Raw genomic sequence first — 11,176 nt, forward strand, 5'->3', positions numbered from 1 at the left:
CATAGTATTTTATGTTTCGTCGTGACGACGGCTCGTTGTTTGGGTATTGGGTAAGTTTTCGGCCTGCTGCACACCACAGTCACTCCCAAGCACATGTTGGCGTGTCTCGAATGAATATAGTTGATCAGGCTATATTGACCTTAGACATGACTAGATAACTGCCCAGGTTTAACCGCAGCGTACAACACCCATTTACTTATGTTTTGTTCTACTCGAGGTTACGGATTCCGGCGGTTAGGTATACCTGTATACTTTTTGAAAATACTTATATTTTAAAGTATACTTTTAGTTCAGAGCACTTAGGCCCCTTAATGTTTATAGTCTTATACCATGTAAGGTTTGTTATACTTAGTTCACTATAAACAAGGGCTCTGATACCAATCTGTCACACCCCGAAACCGAAGGCAGAATCGTTCCGGGGCGGATGTGACGTCATGTAGTATCGGAACCAATGTACATAGTAAGCGTAGTAAACACAACCATTACATTACATAGAAATATTTACATTGGTTTGAAATTTAAGTGTTATACATATATATCATATGAACAAAAGCTAAGACGATCCGTCTTCTCCAAAATATCACAGGGTACCTGTCTAATGTGGACCTGAGAATACAAGCAGTTTGAAAATCAGCATAAAGCGGGTGAGTTCATAAGCTGTTTGTTTATGTAAAAAGATCATTTTTTCCTTTGGTTTTCTGAAAAGTTGTTATCCAAGAAAATCCCATATTTTCTTATAAAGATAGTTTAGTTAAAACTTCTGAATTTCCGTTCGTTACAACAGTAGATAGTTTAATACGTGAAACTATGGATTGAAAACCCTGGATTACCATCCAATACAACAGTAGGTAGTTTTAATATATAAAACTATAAATTAAAGGGAGATATGAAATCCGTGAACAAATTTATATTAATACGTATTGTGAGTCAGATAACCATGCTAATATGACACGAGACCTCCTTGACATTCTTCAGGCGTCGGACGATATCCAGAATTTGTCACCCCAGGCGTGCCCGCCTAACTGTAGCTAGCAGTTAAGGTGTGGCATTGTCAGTCCCGAATAGATCTATTCACAAATTCCACGCTCTCCCTCCAGGAGACTCTGGTTATACTTCCGGGGAGGATTTACTGATAACCCAAAGGGTATATTGAAGACTAATCTCACAAGCTAGTATTAAATTATTCACGGTGTACTCGATCGTTATCGAATATCATAATCGTTTTGAAGCATAATAAAGTATAAACAATTGAATACAAAGAAACTACCTGGCATAATACTCTACTTTAAACATAGATAAACTGAATCAGACATTGTTTATCTATTGACATTGCATAAAATCCGAATTCATAAAACGAGAATTGAAGATCCCAAATTATTCCCATAATAATTTGATTGGTTTGATTGTTTCCGTTACTGTAATTGAAATCCATGTAGTTATATTCAATAAAACATCCCTTATGCTCCGCATAATACATAAGGGGTAAAGATATCTAAAAGTTTGCCAGATATTTATAGAATTACGTCAGTTTTTAAGTTTCGAAAACATTTATAATTTGCTTGTATTCCCCCCTGAAAACATTGAAAAACACAGAAAAAGGCGTAGGGGTATAAACTCACCAAACGAGAGATATGTTGGTTGGATGCTAATTCTCAGTTTGGGGCTTGAAAACACGTGAGGTTCCTATGTAATATAAAGAGATACATAATTTGTATCTAATTAGACCTTGATCTATTAATTAAATAATAATAAACACTTCTAGACGCGAAAACACTTCAATTCAAGTGTTTAGAGTGACCCAGGTGACATCTATGGGAGTGTATGGCCTAGATATAGAGTTTACTCTTCAAGAATAAACTCTTAATGGAGATTACTGCCCTAATGACCATATCCCCATGAGTTTATGGCCGTAAACTCATGGGTGGTGTTCTTGGGTGCTTAATGGCCTTATAGCTCTTGAGGGATGATGCTAGGTTTAGTTCTAGGGCATTGGAAGGGGGTTTGATTAATCATATGGACCATTTGATGATTTTATGACAGTAAACTAGGAGTTTATGGCCGTAAACTCTCACCTACTCAATCCTTATGTGTTTTGATGGTCTTAGGTTAATCATATGTGATTCTAACTCATTTTACAAGTCATAGGATGAAGTTAAGGCACCATTTGACCAAGTTATAGGAGTTTATGGCCCAGGAACCTATCCTTGTGGGGTTTACAGCCGTGAACTCCTAAGGGAGTGGTTTTTATCAAGTTTAAGGCCCTAACTCATTTGGGGTTGCTTCTAGACATTAATTCAAGGCTTAGGAGGTGTTTAAGGGGCATCTTAACATCTTAGAAGGTGTTTACGGTCTGTGAAAAGGGGTTTACGGTCCATGCATGTTCTTGGGCCGTAAAATCATGTTTACCCCTTATATGATGAATTTTTGGTGTTCCTAGTCCGGTCTTGTAAGCCCCTAAGTCATATCTAAGCTCCAAAGGTGGTTTGGGAGGGTTTTTGGGCTCCAAAACCCTTTTTATGTGTGTTTGCGGCCTAGGGGTGTTCCAGGGCCGTAAACACATGTGTATGGTCCTAATACATGATTTAATCATGAATTTGAAAGCCAAAGAGGTTATACTATGAGCTAGGATAGTTACCTTAACGATTTGAGGCTTGAATTGGATGAGTTTGGACCAAGGATTGAGTTTGTAGAGAGAAAGAGTAGTGAGAGAGGGTGAAAAGCTTCAAAATGAGGTCATTTGAACCTTAAATATGGATTAAGTTTGAGACACGGTGGAATTCTACCCGATACTGACGTTAAATGAGGCTTTTAGTCGCACCCGATTAAGTTGTCGTAACCCGACATGGTCAAAACTAAAAAAATTCCAATTACTAAATTAGGGCGTTTTCATGTGTTTCTAAAGTGTTTGGACATCCGTTAAGTCATAATAGAAGACTCAAAATTAATGACTTAATTTGAAAACGTAAACGGAAACAATTCGAAAAAGGACGAATTTTATTGCTGGAACGGGTTACGATGACAGAAAGAACTCCGGGTTGTCACACATTATTCGTAGGGTAAGAGATAGATGTGCTCTCAGTAAGGGAAGGGGCATGAGTAGTGGTGGGGATGGGGGCTGGAAGTGAGAAACTTAAGAGAAATAGATGATTAATTATCAATGTTTTCGAGAAAAGCATAGGATGGTGGCTGATTTGGTGTCTTAGACCGGTAAAGGAAGGCAGTTTCGTAAAATGTGACATGATGTGAGATTAAGATTTTGTGAGTGACACGGTCAAAGGATCGGTAACCCCGATGTTGAGTGGGTAGCCAAGAAAGATGAAAGGGTTTGATATTGGGGCTAGTTTATGCGGAGTTGTAATGTGTGGGTATCAACGGCATCCGAATTCACAAAGATGAGAATAGGAAGTGGAATCTCTAATCATAAAACTATTGATGTGTGTGTACAATCACGCCTTTGTAATTCGATAAGTACTAGAAAAACATTTAATCTATAACTATAAGGACAAAGGTTAAGTTCCCCAAAATACCGCACACAACAATACACATACAATGCAAGCACATAAGCCCTATGTCACATAGTTGGACTGCCACTTGGGCCTTCAACAAAAACTTGGACAGGCCTCTAGGCCTACAATATTAAGTTGGACGGCTCTCCTTGAGCCTACAGTAATGAATAGGACCGTCCGGGCCTCTTGTCCTTTAGCATATAGTTTGACCTTCTTATACCAACTACAATATGTTGATATATGTACATAAAAATAACACACAAACACATGTAATCACAACAAATCTACATGTTAAACATATCAACATCCTATCATACAACGAATACATACGGCAGTACAAAGTATAGTGAGAAAACTCACCTGATCTAAACTGTAGAAGCTTCACAACATGTAAAGTCCCCACTTTCAACATAAATTTTTCATTTTCATTTATTCAAATACATTAAAGTATAATTGTATTATGCAGAAAACATGATGTGAATGTGTGTGTGTACAGTTGAGCCTTGCCCTTCTCAGGAATCAGTGAAGTACCTGAAAACATTCATAATCAACTAGGTAAGCATGAAGCTTAGTGAGTTCCCTTAAATACCATATACCACAATACATATACATTCATACAAACAATGACTCACAACCTTTCGCTGATCCACCAATAATATGTGTATCTTAGACTTAAGGCATACTTGCCATTTCGTCTTCAACACTCAGGTCTATAGGCTCTCAACCTGTCGTCGTTACGTCGCCAACCCCTTACTTAACCATAATGAATAATTTGATACAATAACAGTTTCACACATAGAGACTACACTTTTGGCTCTACTAATACAAGCACATAGAGATTATACCTTCTACTTTACTAGCTTCAAGTAAATTAACATTAAAGCACATAGCAACTATACCACTAGCTCTTATATCCTAACATACTTGGATATATATTGTAATACATAGTATATTGAGACAACTCACCTGATTGAGGTAGAAAATCCTCAGGAAGCTAGCTCATAGGGTAATGCTTTAGCTTTTCCCTTTTTAAACAACCTAAGTATGAAGATTTCCATGCTTCACTAATTGTTTGTATTTATTCTATTTCCTGGAATCCTCAACAATCCCAACGAATACATTGAGATCTATCAAATAAGAAACAACTAGGTAAGATCATATGAGGGTAGGGTCCGTTTTTTATACAAAGTATACTGTTTGGAAAGCCCACTTTAAACACCTTACAAAATCTAATCTAGTCATCATTCCCGTAACTAGACCAATCAGTATTTTGAATGGAATCACTAATACATCATATTTTTAGATTTATAATAACGAATATGAATATAAATATAAGATACACTTAAAGCGTAATAAGTGGATTTTAACTTACATAAATCGTGGGCTGAATCTCTACCCGAAAGATTCTTTTTGTCGGGATCCTAGATACGTTAGAGCCTCACTAAAATGCTCCTCAGCTTAGGAAAAGTAGGACTCAAAGAATCATAGACATTTCAGAGAGAAAGCTGAGAAATAGGTGAGGATTGAGACTGTTCTCGGCTGCTATTTATAGAAGGATTGGGGAGGCATGTCGTGCCTATATAAGGAGTGTGTCGCGTCCAAGGTTAGTATGTGCAGATATAGTTGCTGCCACGTCTCACATTCTCTATAGTCCGCTTGGCCCTTCTAGAAGATGTGCGCGTCGCGCCTTGCGCGCACACGAAATTATATTTTTTCTAAAAATCTTATCTCTCTCATAAGAGCTCCGTTTTCAACATTTTTTATATCCATGTGTAGCTATCGACGAGTCATACAACTTTAATTTAGGCTCTGTCGGCTAATTCTCAATCTACTTTGAACTCATATTTTTATAGAGGCTTACACTGTTATAATCCATGTGAAAATCATCACTTTTTCATATGATCTTGTTCTCGACTGTTTTTAAATCGACGGATTGGTATTTATGAGATCTTCAATTCTCGTTTAGATTGTTTCGGCTAACACTCAATAAATTTTGATTTTGATTTTTATGTCGCACACTGTTGTACTGAAACTTAAAAAAAACATAACTTCCTGACATGAAGTCAGATTTATATGTTCTGTATATGCATGCTCTTTCTTTTACAATTACTATGACTTTCATTTACACTAGTTAGGTTGATAAACAAACTATCTCTTATTTATATTTTACAACAGGTTTTGTCGGATAGGGTTGAACGCAAAACTTCGAATTTTATAGACAAACATTACTATTGAATTCCACTGTAGAGTAAAAAATGGGGTGTTACAACTCTATATAACTTACAAAGATTTTGTCCCCGAAATCCTACTCTTAGCGCACATAGATGTTATCTTATTGGAGTTATCGAGATCAACTCGTGATATAGCCGATGTTGTCGCATCGATATTCCTTGTATAACTTTGTTTTCTACCATAAACATACTCCCGAACTCCTCACAAAGTCTTCCAAAATTGGTAACTCTTTGGTTTGGACTTCTAGAATTTATGCTCTATGACGGATAATCGCCTTCCGACGTAAAATCTTGATTTGTTCCTTTTTCTTGGAACACTGTCGAATCGTTATAATATCATTAACTTGGGATATTTATCTATGACATCCCAATGAAATCTTCTTTCCGGATCATGCCTCTAAAAAGCCTTAAAACACACACAAATCTAGATTGCAAGTGGTTTCTCTACCTAGTTCAGGTGTTCCAACATCCTGAAACTTAACCAAAGCTACTGTAAAAGGTTTACTAGTTCAAAAATTTTTGAACCAATACCCTAGTATTGTTGGCAGAATCATTATAAGGTTTTCTTATCTTCCAACCTACTAGATTATAATGAACACTAGGTCACCAATACCTTACATGTATCAAGTTATAACTACTGCTCGAGAAATTCATTCTTATTCATGCTCACAACACGTCATGATACTATCCAATTACTGGGATTATGACGCCAGATCGCTCTTGTCATCATCCCCATCGGGCATGAAGACTCATGATCAACCCCTCAGTGGTCTTAAAGACTCGCATCCATTATTCGGTTGTCCTGAAGGAACTCAGTCATCCTCCTTCCTATATGTCTATTAATTACATCAAGTCTCTGCTACTTAAAATTTTAAAGCTACATCCGATCTGAGGTCCTTAATCTACATGGTACATATGTTAATTTTCGTATGATCTCAACCTATGATAGTTAACATTCGGTCCTAGTTTTTAACTCTTATGCTTATCGACTAAAGGAATAACTAAATCAGAAGCATAACTTTACCTTGAAAACCTATAATAATTATGACGCATTATCGTATGAATAATTAGTAGAAAGGATACCAAAGTTTAACTTGTCATCCTATATTAACCTACAAGTGCTATAGTTCGACTATAGTCTTATATCAATTCACACTTAATCCTTTGACGTTGATCATGCCGATGCAATTCCTTGGCACAAGATCACTAAATCCCTACTATGGTTTGAAACAAGCTCTCTATGTCTGGTGTATGTCTTGAGTACTCAACGCTTTCTATGGAAAACTATACAACCTATTGAATTCCTTATCTAACTAATCCTCTACTGCACGGATAAATCCCTTATCCGTGAATGTATGAACCTATATGGTTCTCTTGGCTATCTTAGCTACACCTGGGAATTGGACCAATTCCTCTATTCTATCAGACTCCTATGAGGAAATACCAACCTTTCCTTGAGAAGAATTCCAAGAACTCATATCCTATGGGCATTCTAGTAGAAGACTTCCTTATTATTTTCACCCTATACTGAAACTAAAAACATTCAACTACTTGTGTTGCAACTCTCATGGACCTCGATGTTGAAATCAAAAATTGAATTGCCCTTCACACTTTCGCCTTAATTGTCGGTCCCTACTTAGGTTTGACCCATCATCTGCTATTATTCGTAACTGACTGAAGTCCAAGCTAGATTTTCTTATTTGATTCGTAGCTCCTTTTGACTTTGAAAAAACTCATGATTGTCATATCCAATAACTTTTGACATTCTCATTGTTGCATTATTGTGTGTGCCTACCTTAAGTGGTCTCTTTGCATAGCACGACCAAAACAGGATAAGGTTGTAACAAGCAGAACATTGTCTAGATATGAACTAACGCAGGTGCATGTCTACATGGTATAAGTGGGTATTACTAATGTAGTCGAACTACTAGCAACAACAACGATTGTTAGATTCACTCCATCCTTCTTTTTTTTCGAGACAATCACCTTGTCACATTCTAGTTGTCCCTATTGTAACGATCCTCCAAAAACCTCTAAAGCACTTGGGTATAAGCGCACGAAAGATGCTCACATGTGCCTTTCTATACTATCTACAATGATTACAGCTTTATTTAGTCTACTATGGAAGAATCAATAGGTTTAAACCTATTCGCTGATGGTGGTGGTTGAACATATACACGTTCCTTCATCCTCCGATGGACCTTTAGTCCTAACTCTTGAGTCATACACCCAACTTCCAATTGACACACACACATTCCTTATGCACTCATCATATGACGTTGTTTCTATCATAGCTACAATATTAGATTGAACGATCATATCCTAACAACCTTTTGTTGTAAAATGATTTATAATGAGTTGAACCTTTGTCTCTACTAAAAAGAACCTTTTGTGGAAGACACCTTCCATCTCTCTTAACCTTCCTATGCTGGCAACTCGATCCTTCCTCCTTAGGTTATGGGGTCGACCGTAACGTCGTGATTTTTACCAAAATTTTTTCTTTTATTTAAAACCCTGTTTAAAAGAATATGTTAGCAGAAGACTTAGTTATTTAGTTTAAAACATTTTCAAATCACAATGTTAACTCCAAAATCAAAATTATAATTATAATTCCAACTCTTTTAAAAGTAAACGTTTAAATTGATAAAACATAAAAAGTGTCCAAAATGGTATTATCTAAATAGAATAACTACCCCATAGGCAAACCCTCTCACCATGGTCAAACTCCTAAGATGCATGCACCAATCACAATGCACAAAGAGAAAAGACACAATTGTCAGCCCCTGCTAAGTGAGTTCATAAATGTTGCATATAAAGCATACAAAACTTAAATGAGTCAATCATTCATTTTACCATGAAGCATCAAAATTTGTAACATCCCAATTTTTCAAGGCCAAAAATTTTCATTTTTAACCAAGTAACACATAAAATAGTTTACCAAAACATTACCAATGTCGATTCAATTTATAAAATTGTAACAACATGTTTCAAACCATATCATAAATAGTGATAAACAAAAATCAGAGTACGATCCCAAGAAAACTCGTAATGCGGAAATCATGTGTGTATGTGTGATATGCCGCTATCGTGCCGACTCATTCCCCTTCACTAAAGAGGTACCTGAAACAAAACTGAAGCCTGTAAACACGAAGCTTAGTGAGTTCCCCCATCATACCACACACCATACAATAACATACTGTCAGACAATTTTGGGGTGCCTGACTACCCAGGTCATGCCATTCTGGGGTTCTTGACTTACCCTGGTCAAGCCATTATGGGGTGCTTGACTTACCCAGGTCAAGCCGTTCTGGGGTGCTTGACTTACCCGTCGGTCTATTTCGCCCGACTACCGGGGACTATTTCACCCCTTACCACTACCATATAACACACATATACTGCCAGGCAATTCTGGGGGTGCCTGACTACCCAGGTCAAGCCATTCTGGGGTGCTTGACTTACCAGTCGGTCCTTACGACCGACATACAAGGAATATTTCACCTCCAAATACTACCACATAATAACATAGCATAAACATACTGCCAGGCAATTCTGGAGCGCCCGCCCTATGTCACACCCCAAAACCAAGAACGGCGGAAACGTTCTGGGGCGGAGGATGTCATGTATAATATCAACAACAATGTAAAGTAGTAAACAAGCAACAACATCATCCATTTCATTAATAAAATAATTATTATACAATTGTGTTCTGTTAAATTTTGATAAACACTAAAGCATAAATCAAAATGAAAGATAAGTCTTGAACAAGCTCCATCTTCCTTTCTCTTTGCATCGGTACCTGTCTATGATGACATGAGGATACAAGTAATTTTGAAAGCGAGTATCAACTTTGAAGCTGGTGAGATCATAAGTATTTAGTGTCTTAATTAGTATGTAAGAATTGGTAAGTCTATGTATTGTAAGTATTTGAAAGTGTATATGAACTGTAAGTGTTTGAAAAACCCTAGAATCCCTATGATTCCTTCTAGTATATAAAGGTGTCTTCTACCAAGACCTAACTGTTTTCAATGTTCGTTTCTTCTAAGAATGTGTAATTTTCCCAAATGTAACTATTATTAACAAAATATAGTTTGTACATTAATGTTTAAGTGAGGTTATCACCAAAAATATGTAATGGGAAAAATTAATGTAGTACTAAAACGTAGCTCTAAAAGGACTACTACCGTACTAACTACCTTAAACCGGATTTTAGGCTAAGGCATTATGTGATAAATTGTACCATACTATCGACTGGTAACAACGACATACGAATGGTCATAATAAGGAATGACGTTTGGCACCCGCAGATCTGCAGATCCCACTATAGCTAGCAGCAAGGTGTAGGATAGTCAATCCAGTATAGATCTATAAACAAACTAATACTATAGACTAGTTACAACGACATAAGAATGGTCGAAAATAATGTATGACGTTTGGCACCCGCAGACCTGCAGGTCCCGCTGTAGCTAGCAGCAAGGTGTAGGATAGTCAATCCATTATAGAATCTATACGCAAACTCACGCTCTCCCTTCAAGAGACTCTGGCTACAACTCGGGCCATGTCATTTAAGTCATGCTCCGATTTAAATCACAGTAATTAACGTATTCTAGTATATGTAATAAAATGAACTGTTCTAGCTGTAATGTACGTTCTCTCTACCTAGCAAGTATAGTAATGTAAGCGTTCTAGTATAGTTGTATATGTTCTCGTCCTAGTATAGTTGTATATGTTCTCGTCCTAGTATAGTTGTATATGTAATGTACAGTAATGTTCTAGAAAGTATTGACTCATGAATGAACTGACTCATTGTATGATATCACGTTCTAGTAATGGTTCTAGTATCTTCCTGAACTACCCATATGGTAGCTTACTAGTAATCTAAGTTGTACGTATGGACATGGATGTATACCCTTGCTACCCAAGGGCATAGGATGAACTGGAAGGACCTTTTATGACTTTATATGTACACATGATATATAACTAATATTTAAACGACCTTCGGACGAGTATCCGATATCCCACCAGACCACATCTCAAGGCGCGAAAAGGAAATAGGGTGGATAGCCTTCCTAAATCTTTTAAACATTTCTTATATAACTATACATATAGAGTCATGCAATTTGTAATATAAAAGCATAAATAAGTTTTGTAAGACATTTGAAATATAAATATTATTTTAAGAAAAGATCGACTTGATGTCAACCTATAAAACAATTTGAAGGCATAAGTTTGATAAAACAATTTAAGTATAAGGAACATTTGTTTGAAACACAGTTGTAAATAAGTTTGAAATATGATATACAGAGTAAGAGGTACAGTGTAATAAGGAGTTTAAAACATATAAAATGTTTATAAAAATCATTTGAAGGAAACTGTTTGGTAAAACGGCTAATGAGTAGCCAAATCTTTTGAATGTTGTATATTAATCACATGTGATTGATG

This window comes from Lactuca serriola, chromosome 4 (assembly GCF_051521515.1).
Source record: "Lactuca serriola cultivar US96UC23 chromosome 4, Lser_US96UC23_V15, whole genome shotgun sequence".
Lineage (NCBI taxonomy): Eukaryota > Viridiplantae > Streptophyta > Magnoliopsida > Asterales > Asteraceae > Lactuca > Lactuca serriola.